The sequence below is a fragment of the Anopheles coluzzii genome, chromosome X (genome assembly GCF_943734685.1).
Source record: "Anopheles coluzzii chromosome X, AcolN3, whole genome shotgun sequence".
In the NCBI taxonomy this organism is placed as follows: domain Eukaryota; kingdom Metazoa; phylum Arthropoda; class Insecta; order Diptera; family Culicidae; genus Anopheles; species Anopheles coluzzii.
Window position 1 is genome coordinate 24,343,043 of NC_064669.1, and position 15,424 is coordinate 24,358,466.

The window sequence follows — 15,424 nt, forward strand, 5'->3', positions numbered from 1 at the left end:
GGACTGAGCGGCCGCGGGAGGCCCCGTGTATGGTAATTCCAACTTATAGAACAGTGTGTACAGGAGTCTCATCGAGAGCTTTTGTGCTAGATAGGGGGCCCATGGATGAAGGGACTCATAAGCTCACCCCCCACCCCCCGCCTGCAAACCATTAAAGTGTGAATGCAACAATATCGCTCGACAGCTACCAGGGGCCTCCACTCCTTTTGCCGCTTGAGCCCCCAACACTTTAAATCCGCCACTGGTCTTAAATCAAACCAATTTTCGCAACATCATCAACGCATGCAGCTGCACTTTAACGATAAAGCTACACTAATTGTTTTAAAGATATATAATGTTCCAAAACATCATTCAATCTATAATTGAATATCATATTCATCATCATATGCATCATCATCACTGTAACAAATTTTTGTCCAAACTTAACTCTAATATGTTTTGTTTTGTTTTTTTGGATTCAGATTCTGAAACGGAACTATACAGTTCGAGCATAGCTTTGCGCTACTTACTTTTAAAAAGAAGGCGCGATAAAACCAACGATCTGTGGGAAAAACGTGAAAAAATCGGGCAATACCACACATTGTTTCATGAACTTTTGAAACAAGAAGATAAATTCTTCGAGTTTATGAGAGTTTCAATTAAAACTTTTTACTTCATACTGAGAAGGATAGAGCATCTTATAACAAAGCAACCTACAAACAAACCATACATTTGTCCAGAGGAACGATTGATGATCACTCTCAGGTAGGTTTAATAGAAGCTTCCTAACATTGCTACTCCAGCTCCGATTCCGGCTGCATCAAAACGATGGTTCGGGTCGGAGTCGTTCGGAGCCGTCAACAACTATTCGGGGGCCGGTTCCTGACAGCTTTGAACGACTCCGAACGGGTCCGGCAGCTGACTACCGGCTTTGGATCTATAGGTGCGGTCGGTTCTGAGTTAAGAGTTTTGATCTTCCGGAGCCTTCTGATTTTGGTGAAGTTATTCGGAAGCGATTCCGAGCTTTTATTGAATTTACCTATACCTACCTATTACATAGTATGTACCTATTAAATATTATATTCCTCCTTTCCCATTGATGAATTCATTTACACTTTCCTGATTCTCTTTTTTAACGGAGATTACAAATCCAAAATCATGTTGTTGTGATCTACTTATTATTCAAAAAAATTGAGTAGCCAACTAGTAAAAAACTGTACTTTATCAGCTTATGTAAATTAAGCTAACTTGCGAATCTGATCCGCAGACTGTTTACCGATGCAAGCACATCCATATGAATTCTGCTCGAAAAATTTCCATCATATATGACATGGTTGTTTTCCGAACTCGTTAGCTAGTTTATCTCGGTAACATTCGAGCGATCGAAAACTCGCAAGCTAAGCCATTTATTTTGATAACAGCACCTGAAATCTAGATTTTTTTTTTTTGAATAAAGAAAACAAAATTGTCATATGAGCGTTTACTAAAGTATTGTTTCTCTTTCAGGTATTTATCGACTGGAATACCTTTTAAGTCTTTATCATTCACATATTGTATTACAATTGGCTCACAATACAATTGGCCTCATTGTCTACGAAACATGTGAGGCAATTTGGAACACGTTTAATGAAGAGTTTATCCCGTTCCCTACAACGTCTGCATTTAGGAATGTGGAAAATGAGTTTCGCCATAAATGGAATTTTCCTAATTGTATCGGCGCCATAGATGGCAAGCATATCCGAATGAAAGCCCCGGCATTTTCAGGTACACAATATTATAACTATAAAAAATATTTTTCTCTGCATTTGCAAGCAGTAGCAGATGTTAATTGGAAATTTATCGCCATTGACGTTGGTGAATATGGGAGTCGTAGCGATAGCGGCGTCTTTAATTCGTCATCATTGTTTGAGCTCATTCGTTCAAATCGGCTCAACATCCCTCCTCCTAAACCACTGCCTGGTACTACCCAAAGAATGCCTCACGTGTTTATAGGCGATCAGGGTTATCCACTAAAACCTTTCTTACTGCGGCCTTTTCCGGATAGTGAAGATCCGGCAAAAAATTACTTCAACCATCTGCTGAGTATGGCAAGACGCTGCGTTGAATGCGCCTTTGGTTTGTTGGTGGTAAAATGGCGTTTCCTCAAGCAAGAACTCCAGATAACTCCGGAACACGTCTCAATAATCGTCAAAACAGCATGCCTGTTGCATAACATGTGCATAGATTTTAGAGAAAGCACGGAATTAATGAATAACATTAACCCACAATCCAACGCCAACAGGAACAGAGCAAACAATCATCCATCTCAAGAGGCTACAGATATTCGAAATGTCTTCAAAAATTATTTTTTTGATCGAATTTATCAATAATGTTCGATGAAGTAAAAACATACATTGCCAAGGATTATCGTTATAAAAAAGACAATGGCTGGTATTATTGAATCCGTTCGTAGCGGCGGTGTACGTCCTGACATTCATTTTCCTAACGTACTAGATGGTTGCTACAGTGATTTACCGAGGCGTTGTAGGACCGGGCTAAAGAAATGTGTTTCAAGAATTTCATGAGAACGCCGTACGTTCCCGCTACGAACGGATTCAATGATACCAGCCAATGATACCATTAATCCGTTTTTAGTCAGGGTGCTCATTGCCAATTTATTATTCGAAAAATATTAAGGAAATAAAATGATAAAGGATATATTTTGAAAATTCATAACAAGTTCTTTTTATTCATATCACAAATTCAATTTCAGTCACACTAATTAAATTATTGTAACTAGTAGAGTAACACTAATACAACAACTGTCCACATGTTTATATCAATCGTCTCTTTGAATAGACAACACAGACTAACACGCTCAGCATGGTACTGTGTTGTCTATTCAACGAGACGATTGGTATCAACATGTAGACAGTTGTGTTCTCACTCAAGCTAATTTTTTTTTGATTTTCTTCGTTTGTTTTTTTTCTTCGCTTTGATTTAATTACTTGGTAAGCGAATTCTAATATCTCCTCACTTGCATCCAACTGATCATTTAGATCCGGTAATGAATCAAGGAGTGTAACAACACTCATCATTACGTGGTAGTTGGAGCTTTTTTGTTGTCTTTGTTTCAAAAGTTCGTTTCGCTCCTTCTCCACATTAACTATGTCCTGCAGCACTCGATCATCCTGTTTCCGCTTTCTGTTGTTTTCTGTTGCTCTCTGTTTATTTACCGGGTCCAAATGATCTAGAAGATCATCGCTCTCTTCCAAATATTCGATACTATCATCTGTTTGTATGAGGATGATAAAGAGAAATAGAATATCATATAATAAAATAAAATAGTATAAAATAAAAAATATTACCTTGCCAAGATGACTCCAGATTCCCAACTCTGGGTCGGGACGCAAGCATGTCTTTGAGGAAGCTCATCTGCTCGTAAAACTTCCATCGGACATGCTTGTATCCCGACCCAGATGGCTGATTTATTTCAGCTAGTTTGCGGGCGAATGTGTCCCGCAAGTTTCGCCATTTATTTTTGGCAACCATATCTGCAATAAATAAAAATATAGTTACAAACCTTTTTTTAAATTAAAAATAAAGTACAGTGGACCCTTGAATTACAAGTTTTGTTTAGTTTAGCGAACCAATCGTAGTACAAAAGAAAAGAGATTATAAGAGTCCTCTATATTCTCATATGAGCTTTATCGAAAGTAAAGTGTCTTTCCGTTTCGCAGAAACGAGAAACTTTTTGGACATATCGGTAAAATATGTACAAACGAAAAAAGTAGGACTGTGCTCTGACACTATTGTTCTTTGGATAAGATGCATTGTTCGATTCCCGTCTCAGTCAATGAAATCGTAAACTGAGAAAAAAAAATAAAGGAAATCATTCTGATAATATGTTTCAAACCTTTCTTCACCATCCTTGCTACACCTCACTACAATAAAAGAGTCTTATGCCAAGAGGTAACTTCGTTTTTGTTTGGCTTCTTTCCGTCTTCGCGTCTTTATATGAAAATTCTCAACTTTCTTTCGAATATGCTCTTTTTTCGGATGTGTGTTTTCAGACTCATTGCAGTTTCTATTTGTTCCTTAGGCTTGTATTTATGTGTTTAAAAAAAATATTCCAAAGGAACGGTCCTTTCGGCCGTATTAATTACTAATATAAAAGATTGAAAAAATGTTAAAATATACAAAGCCTTACAGATAAGTATGGATACAACAGCTGACTTTTTTAGTTTATTTAATGCAATACACTACGTTTTTTTATATTCTTCTCTAAACAATATTAGACCGATTTCTAACTTTTACCTTATACGATAGTATTAATATATAAAGTAATCGTATGTGCTTCTTTGGGAAACCAATAACAAGATCGATTAAGTATAGGATAGGATAGTGCACTATATTGAAACTAAAACACGAAGATTGTGTGTTATCAGGATAGCTTCATGACTGCATATGATTTAAAAGTACTATAATGTTCGCTTTTTGTTGGATGATGCGCGCATTGGCTATGATTATTGAATACATTCGTGGCTACGGCGTTTGGCAACACTCTTATCTATTTTTTAAGTTTTGCACGTACTAAATGATTGTTATAATTATTTACTAATGCATTGTAGGAACGACTACATATAATGTAACCAGTAACCTAATGAGCGTTGTAGGTTCCTGCCAAGAATGTATGCAATATTCCATTTGACTTAGTTGTCTGTTTAGCGGTATGCGCTTGAAATATAATCCTATGATCTTCTATGGACGCTACACTTAGACCATACGAACGACGCATGCAAACGCTCTGGGCTTCCGGATCTCTGGTATTCCGCATCTTTGGTAGTGTGTTCGTGTATGAATCGTGGAGGAGATTGAGGTTACAACAGAGCTGCACCACGTTCCGAGCATCCTGAGGGCAACCAAGCCTTGAACATGTTATGGGGATCCCGGACTCGTGCCCCACCAAGAAAAGGTACGACAGCGACCCGTTGTTTGGCACGAGAGGCGGAGGAGCACAGTGAAATCGGGTGCCTACATCGATGAAGTAACAGCCAGGGACCGAGCATCCTGGTCAAAAATTATTGCCCGGGTCTTTATACGACGACGTGCTCTATCATAACCAGACCAATTAGGAAAGACAGAGCCTCCAGTGTTCAATTTCTTCAACTGAAATGAATATGTCCTGGCGTTGTGTCCCTTTTGCGATTAGCTATGAACTAAAAAAATGGAGTCCCACGCATTTTTTTTAAGGGTGTTGTTTTTGTACTCCGGATCCCGGAGGTCCCATAAATAACGGTGCTCTTGCACCAACAAAATCAAATTTTCTTCGTCCACTCGCACGTTCGACATGGCTGAAAAAGTATCGCTTGTTATTTTGTTTCGATACAAACAAAGTTCCAAACAAACAGATGTCACTTCGAGAAAAAACATGAATTTTGGGTTTATACTGTTAAATTCAGTTTGACAGATAAAATCGGATGCGACGATCCGACGGAATCAAGGATAATGTATTTAGAAGGTTGATTTTTATCGCTTTTGCTGGGCGACATTGTGGGGGACATCTGTCATTCTCTGCATACAAATTTCATTACCCCGCACCAGTCCTCCCCGATTTTTATACCGGAGTCCACGGAAGAGAAATGTCAAGTCGAGAAATGTCATTTTGCTCTGAACAACTTCACCTTGTCATTTATAACACCTTGGACGGAATCAAAATTTTTTGATTCCGTCGTACGACGAAATCGCACGTCCGACGTTATCTGTCAAATCCCATATAAATCTCGTCCGATAAAATCGCATCCGATGAGCGTTGCCACGGGCCTAAGAGAGCGGTACTTGTTCCGACGCAATGCGTTGCGATTTTGCCAAAATGTATGGGATTTGACAGACGCATGCGTTAACGACGCACGACGCAGCGTCAAAGTAGAAAAATTTCTATTTCGACGCACGTCGTGATGCGTCTGTCAAAATGGTTTAACCATATCGGGTGAAAATCGATATTTTTTCACGTTAAATTGTTTCGAGCGCAATTGGACGTGTAATTGGACTACTAAATAATTTTATTAACAAAACAAAATAAATGTAGAGAAAGTAATTTCGTAATTGCTGCAAAACAGGTGTGTGCGGGTCAGTACGCAATATGCAATAAAACAGCGAAAACATGCTTTGCACTGTTTTGAGCAGAACTGGAAATGATTTTACAGTTGTAATTTAACATTATAATCACATCAGAACCTATAAATAAGAGGTATTGTTGCTGTTTGTTGATGTTTTTCTTTGTAAAATGTGTTGACATATCCATGCAGAACGCAGCGAACAGATACCAGCGTGCGTCACGCAATGCGTTGCGATACGTTGCGTCGAAACAAGTACCAAGCCCTAAGGACTGAAGGGCATAAAGGCCTTATTAGACGGAGGAAAATACTGTCATTTCTCGATGTGCATTTATCTGTCAAACTAAGACTTAGGCACAAAAATACCTCTCGTACGTGTAATAAGGCAAGATAATTGTTCTGTCACCTTTTACATTTATTATTTAATTTATTGATTTTGTTTGGCTTCATACGAAAGAATCATTCGTTGTTTCCCATTTTTGTTGTTTTTATTCATCATTATCAAGAAATTCAATACGCTCATATCGACATTGACAGTAGAAATACTAAATTTACTCTCGAGCAAATCGGAATTGAGCATGCCAAATTCCGATTTTCCGACTGGCATCTATCTGTCAAACCTGTTTGAAGGATAGATTCCAAAATCGAATGACAGTATTTTCCTCCGTCTAATAAGGCCTTAAGACCAAGGTGGATTAAAAAATATCAGGTGGTGGACTCTAGTGCATTTTGACAATTCGTCACTTGACGTAAGGTTCCCAGGATTCAAACTTTGTTTACATTTATTAAATTTGTTCATATAATGTACCTACCCCATTTTTTCGATTAAATATTCTTTAAAAATATATTTTGGACTTTGCGAGTTCTTATTAAACATTAGAACATGGATTAAAGTGTGTTATTTTGTTTTATTCCGTGAATTTATTCTATAACTCATTGTGTTTTCGACATTTTTGGAAATAAAAATTAAGAAAACCATTATTTTTTCAATTTTCATATTGATTCCTTATTATCTACGAGCCGCATGGACATTTAACGTAAGATAAGAACTCATACTCACATGATTTTAAATTTCGTGCATGAACAAATCATCAAATCTTTTGTTAATATATTACATTTTTTCGATAAAATCAATAGACACACAAAATTGCACATAATAACAAAGAAATCTGTTCTATTTGCTAAGCTTTGTGTGCGGAAACCAATGGTTAGCGGTTCAAAAATGATGTAAAGTCCCTCAACTCCAACGTAAAGTGGCGACCCTCCAAAGGCCCTAATCCACCACCTGATATTTTTAATCCACCTTGCTTAAGACACAGAATTACACGTGCTTTTCCAACTGCGTACACAACGTGAATTCCCCTTTTTTATTATCTTTTTCTGACAGCTCGGCCGGGTTGCCAAGATTTTACAATTGTTCAAGGTTTGGACATTATTCGATGGACAGTTGATGTATGAGGTTGACGTTTATGATACCGTTCCTTTTTATTTTCATTTTTTAGTACCAGACACACCTTCCCTTTTTTGTTTTTTAAATGTTCCCTGATCTGTGGCAATGTTCCCCGTAGGTGAACTAAGTTAATGATCTATGGAATTTTAATAATCTCTTTTCCTATCTCAGTTTCTTTAATATTGTAGCAAATTTGCAATTCCACAAATACAGTTGGTACGCTGGGCTGATCAGTTCCCATTGTTCCGACACTGTTTGCTTCTTGCTGTTTATCAATATCCGAATTTGCTCTTCTTGCCTTTATAGATTGTGCTCTTGTGACAGCTAAGACTTGCTGGTTTAGGTGCTTTAGATCAGAAATTTGACTTCGTGACAACGCGTCCACTGCTCCGTTTTTACAATCTTTCTCATAATGCACTGTGAATGAATATTCTTCAAGAGCTAACCTAAACTTAGTAAGTCTACAAGATGGGTCATTCATCGAGAAGAGATAAACCAGATGTCGATGGTCTGTATAAATATCAAACTGTTTACCGTACAAATATTGCCGGAAATGTTTGATTGCCCATACTATAGCAAGTAGCTCCTTTTCTATTGTGCCGTAATTTTTTCTGCTTTATTTAAAGCTCTACTGGCGAAAGCTATGGGTTTTCTATTTTTATTAGTCTCAAGATTTTATTTTATTACCGTATTAATACACTGTAATGTGTTTGATGACTGTTACGGTTGCCATGTGGTATGTTTTGAACTCGCGTTGGTCAGGGTGGCCTTCGTCATCGTTTGCCGAATTAAGTAGAACTGAAGTGGATACTGTTTCGAAGCGGACGTTCGACACTTGATCGTCCAGGCGATCATAGAAACCTTTAGGAGGTTTCCCTTACTGGAAACGTTGGAGTTTAGAGGCCTTACCTTGGGCAGGGGGACATATCTAAACTCTTTAAATGAGAACTCGATACATGTAGGATGGGCATAGTCCTATCCTGACAGTCCGAACGAATCTGACCTGCCATGATCGGAGTTGGTTTTATTTATACTCTCTATTTTGTGTCAATTATGCTGAATGTCAAGTTTTGAGTTTACATATGGTTGTGCTTATTATGTAAGGTCAGTTCTGGGTTCTGACGCTTACGCGGTGTTTTGTTTCCTACGCTTACGGTTCTGTTTGTACACACGAGGTACGGTGTCTCTGTTGGTTGCTATTATGCAATGTTATTGTTTTTACGCTTTACGCACTTGAAACGTTTTTGTGCTGGGTAATGTTTTTCTGCTGTTTTCGCACCTACGGGGCTGTGTGCGGGTTGTGTGTTTTAAGTGTTTTTGGACAAGGGTTTTTCTGCTGACTTACAATTCCTGGCGTAAGGTTATTTATGTGGTTTGGGTTGTGTTAATTTCTTGAGTGGTTATTTTATCCTTTTTTTGTGTGTTGTGTGGTGTTGACAATTTGTGTTTATTAAGTGTGATGAGAATTGCGTGTGAATTGATTATAGACAGTATAGCATGTGCATGTGCATGCTACACCTCCCCCCTTTAATAGAATAACGTAATGAATTACAATGATTGAAGTTATTCTCCTGTGTACTTAATTAATCTATTTTTGTGTACTGTAGAGATTTTCTTTGTTGTATTATTTTGTATTACGCAATTAGGCCCTTGGTCACTTACTACTGTGAAAGGTCCAATGTAGACTGGATCTAATTTTTTCCTATTTTCATTTTCCAAATATACCTGATCTCCTAAGTTTATAATAAGTGGTACTGTATCTTTATTTAAGGTTTGCTGTCTTTTAATTTTTGCTTTTATCAAATTTTCTCTGGCAATTTCGTTTGATTTTTGGAGTTTATATTTCATTTCGAAATAATATTGGTCAATATTATAAACTGGTTCAATTTTTGTTTTAAATATATCTTGTGGTAAATTCGCTTTTCTACCAAATACTAGTTCGTATGGTGTGTAGTTTGTGTCTGAGTGTTCTGTTGTATTGTAAACAAATTCGTAAAATTTTGTCCAATCGTCCCAGTCATCATGATGTTCGTTTGTATAGCTTCTTAGGTATTCGTTTAGACATCTATGATTTCTCTCTAATGATCCTATTGTCTGTGGGTGGTAAGCTGTGCTAAAAGTTTGTTTGATTTTTAAAATTTCTGAGATTTTGTGTAATATTTCATTGTTATATTCTAGTCCTTGATCTGATTTTAATTCTATAAATGTTCCGAATGTAAGGATGAAGTTTTCTACCAATGCCTTGGCTATAGTGTTTGCTTCTTTGTTATGGATAGGTATTACTACGATATATTTCGTTAAGTCACATTGTATGGTTATTGCATACCTGTTGTTTTTGTTAGTTTTTGTTAGAGGTCCTACTGTGTCGATTGAAATTATGTTAAATGGTTTTGTCGGTGTTGTAGTTACAACTGTTTTTTCTTTAGTATGTCTAGTCGTCTTATTAACTATGCATGCTTTACAATTTCGTACGTATTTCTTGATATCATCTTTCATATTTTTCCATTTATATTTTTCCCTTATTTTCTGGTACAGTCTGTACTGGCCTATATGTCCTCCCGAAGGGGTCATATGATAATCTGAAATTATTCTCAGCCTATCTTTCTCTGTTGTTATCCATCTAGTTGGAGTAAACAGGATTATTTCAAACTTGGTAATAGCTCTGTTGGCGATTTCCTTAATAGTTTGTTGGGAATATTCTTTGAATAAGTGATCTTCTTCTGACCATGCTAGCTTATTTCTTCCATATTGTTTCGCGATTTTGCACATTTCTAGAAGAGCAAACTCTAATGCTTGACTTCCATTTACATCATTTCTCAAAAGAAATTTTCCTAGTGCTTTACTATATGAATGGTTGTATATTATGAATTCAACGTTGTTTTTAATTCTCTGCGTACCTATTTTTAGTACCTTTCTCACTTCTAAAGGTCTATCTGTTTTCCACATCGCGGGGTGATCAGTCCCTGTTGTTGCGATTGGTTCGTCTTTGTTTATATCAGTTTTCTCGTTATTTTTCTTAACCATGGCTCTTGTATTAACCATTAAAATCGTTTTGGATTTTGGTATTGATGCTTTTAGGTCATCTGAGTTAAGGATTATTCTTGATAGTGCGTCTGCTGCAACATTAGCTTTACCTGCTAAATATTCTATTTCAAAGTCAAATTCTTCTAAATCTAGTCTCATTCTAGTAAGCTTAGAAGTAGGATTTTTCATACCAAATAAGTATGCTAATGGTCTATGATCTGTTCTAACTCTAAATTTTTGTCCATATACATAAGGTTTAAAATAATTAATTGCCCAATGTATAGCTGTAAGCTCTTTCTCGATAATTGGCTTATTCTTTTCCCCTGGTGTAAAACTTTTACTCGCAAATGCGACTGGCAAATCGTTTCCATCTGTTATTTGTGATAACACTGCACCACATGCCATATCCGATGCATCTGTCGTAATAATGAATTGTTTTTTAAAATCTGGATATTGTAAAATTGTGGGTGAGAGTAAGCTTTGTTTCAATGTATCAAAAGCTGCTTGACATTCTGAAGTCCATGCAAACTTAACATTTTTCTTAATCAAATTATTAATAGGTTTAGCTATCTTAGCAAAATTCTGTACAAATTTACGATAATAATTACAAAATGCGACAAAACGTCTTGCTTCATCAGCATTAGTAGGAATCGGGAAGTTTTTAATTGTGTCAAACTTCGCGTCGTCTGGATAAATTCCTTTATCTGTTATTTTATGACCTAAGTACGTTACTTCTGTTTTAAAGAAACAACATTTCTCTGCATTTAGTTTAAGGTTATACTTTCTTAGCCTATCAAAAACTTCACCTAAATTACTGATATGATGCCGTGCACTGCATCCAGTAACTATAATATCATCTATATATACAAATGCTAGCTCTGGTGTTAAACCAGCCATAGCGATAGCCATCATTCTTTGGAAGCTGTTTGGGCTAATGTTGAGTCCAAATGGCATTCTTGTAAACTGATAGTGACCTGTAGGCGTGGAAAAAGCTGTATATTTTCTGGAATTTTTATCAAGCTTGATTTGATGAAACCCTGACATCAAATCCAATGTGCTGAAATATTTGGCTCTTCCTAACTGATCTAGTATCGTGTCTATGCGGGGTAAAGGGAATTTGTCTGGTAAAATTTTCTTGTTTAACTGCCGAAAATCCACTACTAAACGCCATTTCTTCTTGCCTTCAACTGATTTCTTTGGTACTAATAGTATCGGTGAATTATATGACGAAACAGAATGTTCAATAATGTTATTTTTCAACATCTTTTCTACCTGCGATTGCATTTCCTCACTTTGTGAATGTATTTGTTTATAATTTGGTATATAAGAAGGAATATTATCTTTTAATGAAATTTCCTGGGTATAAAAATTGTTAGTAGAGACCGGTTCATCTTCTAAACAAAATATATCCGAGAATTTTGTGATAAGGTTTTCTAACTCTTCTCTTGCTATTTGTGGAATATTTTCTATATGGATTTTGTTATGAATTTTCTGAATTCGTTCCTTAGATGTGTCAAGTTTCTTCTGTAATTGCTCATACTCTCTTAATGGTTCAACTTCTGGTGTATAAGATTTTATGTTAAAAGAAACATCTTTATCCGTGGTATTAATGAATTTGATATACTGATTACGTTTTGAGACTATTGTGTTTCCGCAAAATACCCCTGGTTGGATTTCTTGTGATAAGATGATTGAATCTTCTGTCAAGTTTGGTATACTTATTTTTCGAACTACTTCACTTCGTTTTGGTAAAATATAATTTCCATTTACATTGTCTTCTATTGGATGTGAAATCAATCCGTTATCAGATGAGAAGTATATCATCCAATTAACATAATCAACAATACATCTGTGCTTTATAAAGTCTTTTCCTAACAGTCCGTCAGAAAAAAATGGATTCTACGTCTTCTATTATATGAAATTCGTGTATAATGGAATAATCGCCAAAGTGAATTGTTGTCATAGCAGTTCCTAAAGTCTCTGATTCATGATCACTAGAGCTTGTGGTGTTCCTGTTCAAATTAAGTGAATTGGGAAGGACAGCTTTTTCTCATCACTTGAGGTCTGCGATATTAAGGGTTAATTAGGGTCTCAAGTAGATAGTTAGAGAGCTTAGGAGATAACGGGAGAGTCGGGCAGGACACGCATAATGAGCGCGAGAAATGCGTAGCCTCGCGAAAGTGCGTAGGTGCGTGAGAAAGGACAGGTGCGAGAGAAGGAATAGGCGCGCGAGCGTAAGGCGAGAGAGAGAAGGTATAAAAAGGAGCATCCGATCGGATAAGCTCTCTTTCTTAATACTGATCTCCTGACAATACTATTCTCCTGCGCACGATTAACATAATAAAGTGAATATAATTGTAGAAACTTACAAATTGGTGACCCCGACGTGATCTGAAGTGTGTCGTGAAAAGTGTCGTGATTAGTGCAACAAGTGCTAAGTGCATGGCCAATGGATAGAGGAAACAACAACCGTCGTCACTAACGCACATCACGGTCCCACCTCTTCAGCTGTTCACGTCCCTGTTATCATCGTGCTGCAGCGCAGGACTGGAGTATAACGCACACGGACACATACACTGCGTGTCGGAACATTAAGGAGAGTGCAACGCGTTACCGCGTGGACAGTGTTTTACCGCTACTACAAAACCTGTCAATCCAACGTACGGGGTGAATGCCATCGTGAAATCCGCGTTTCGGACCGTGCGGTAGCCCACATTGTGAGTGTCGCAAAGGAAACCACTCACGGGTTTTTTTTTTCGTTTACGGATGGGAAGAAGCCAGCCCTCCGAAAACTGACGAGTGTCACACGGGACCACGCCAAAGCAGCAATATTCCCGTGTGAAGAACAAGGCATAAGAAGCAACGCGATCTTCTATTTGGCAAACCGCGTGATGCAGCCAACCCGATCTTCTATTTGGCAAACCACGTGACGCAGCCATCGCGATCTTCTATTTGGCAAACCACGTGAAGCAGCCATCGCGATCCTCTATTTGGCAAACCACGTGACGCAGCCATCGCGATTTTCTACGTGGCAAACCTCGTGAAGCAGCCATCGCGATCCTGTATGGTGGAAACCACGTTAACCCATCGCGCAGCAGAAATCGAGCTGTGTAAAACAACGGGAAGCAGCATAAGATGACGTGCCAATCATTCGACGGAACATCATAGTGAACGAACGGACGCAGATTTCAACGTGAACGAACGTGCGGAACATCGTGGATGACGGGTGCAGCTTTTTACGGTGCAACATCGTAGATGACGTGTGCAGTTTTTCGTCGGCGCAGCCATCGCAATAACGTGTCGAGATTTTCATCGGCGCAGCATCGTCTTTGCTGCATGAACCACAACGCCGCAGCCGCTATCGAGAACGAGCTGAGAACCTCGTGGTGACCTACCGGCTGCTGACGCTATATGCCACGATATCGGTGAGCTCGTTCCTTTATTTTATTTTATCTTTTCTCTTATTATAACGTATTTTCCCGCGTTCCATCATTATATTATATCGTATATACTATTGCGTTAAATATTAACAAGCATTAAATTTGAATTTGCCGACCTATTTATATATATGCATATTTATACATATTTCACAATCGTTTCGTGATACGTCGTAAACATTTCAAACAAAAAAATTTTTTTCATCATAATACGCAATTTTCATTAAAAAAAAAAAAAAAAAAAAAAAAAAAAAAAATTCAACTCAATAGTGTAAGCATTTTAGAGAGAATTAGGTACATTTTTTTATTAGATAGGGAATATTCTGTGAACCCAAAATGTCAAAGAACGAAAGTGATGATAAAAATGCTGGTCCCAGTGCAATTCCGGTGCGAGCCGCGGGGCCGTCATCAGTGGCGGGAACGATGGAACAAGAAAACTCTCACTTGGCCATAGAAAAAATTTCCACAAAATTGCCTTGTTTTTGGGAAGACGCTCCAAGCGCATGGTTTGTGGCAGCAGAAGCTGAGTTCGATATTTCAAACGTTACAAGGGAACGCTCGAAATATTCTCACGTTCTAAGCGTGCTCCCGAAAAACGTCTTGCCGAAAATAATGGACATAATAACTATGCCATTACCAAACAACCCGTACTCACATTTAAAAAGTCAACTTCTAGAAAGGCTTAACGCGAGTGAAGAACAACGAATCACTCAGTTGTTGTATCACGTACAAATGGGTGATCGTAGTCCGTCTGATTTTTACAGACACATGGTTCAGCTGGCAGGTGATTCTGCAAACCTCACTTCCGAGCTTATTCGTAAGCTTTGGTTATCAAGATTGCCAAAAACAATGGAAGTAGCGCTCATTGCCATCGGAAACCGAGAAATCAATGAGCTAATTAAAATCGCAGACAGGGTGTGGGAAGCAACCCAAGCCGGAGCGGTATCATCAATCGCAGGCGTTTCTTCTAGTGAAAGCTCGGGAAGAAATCCCTCGAATGAAACTGCAATATTGCGACAGGAAATTTCTGAACTGCGTAGTATGCTAAGGAGAATTTCCTTCCAAACAGGAAATAATAGAGGAAGACAGCGAGAAAGATCTCAGAGCCAAAAACGTGCAAGAACACCATCACAGGTTCGGAAGCACCCCATGTGTTATTTTCATTTTCGGTTTGGCGAACAAGCACGACGGTGCCAAAAACCCTGCAATTTTTCGCAGCAAAAAAACTAATTTGCTCAACGGCAGCGGCGGGCAACCCGAGAGCAATATTGGGCTCCTCTCGTCTTTTCATTGACGATGAAAAAACAACATTTACCTTCCTTGTAGATACAGGAGCCGACGTGTCCGTCATACCGTACAATCTTTTTGGAAAAGTCATCAAACAAGCTGAACACCAACTAGTAGCAGCTAATGGTAGCCCTATTGCTACTTACGGAACC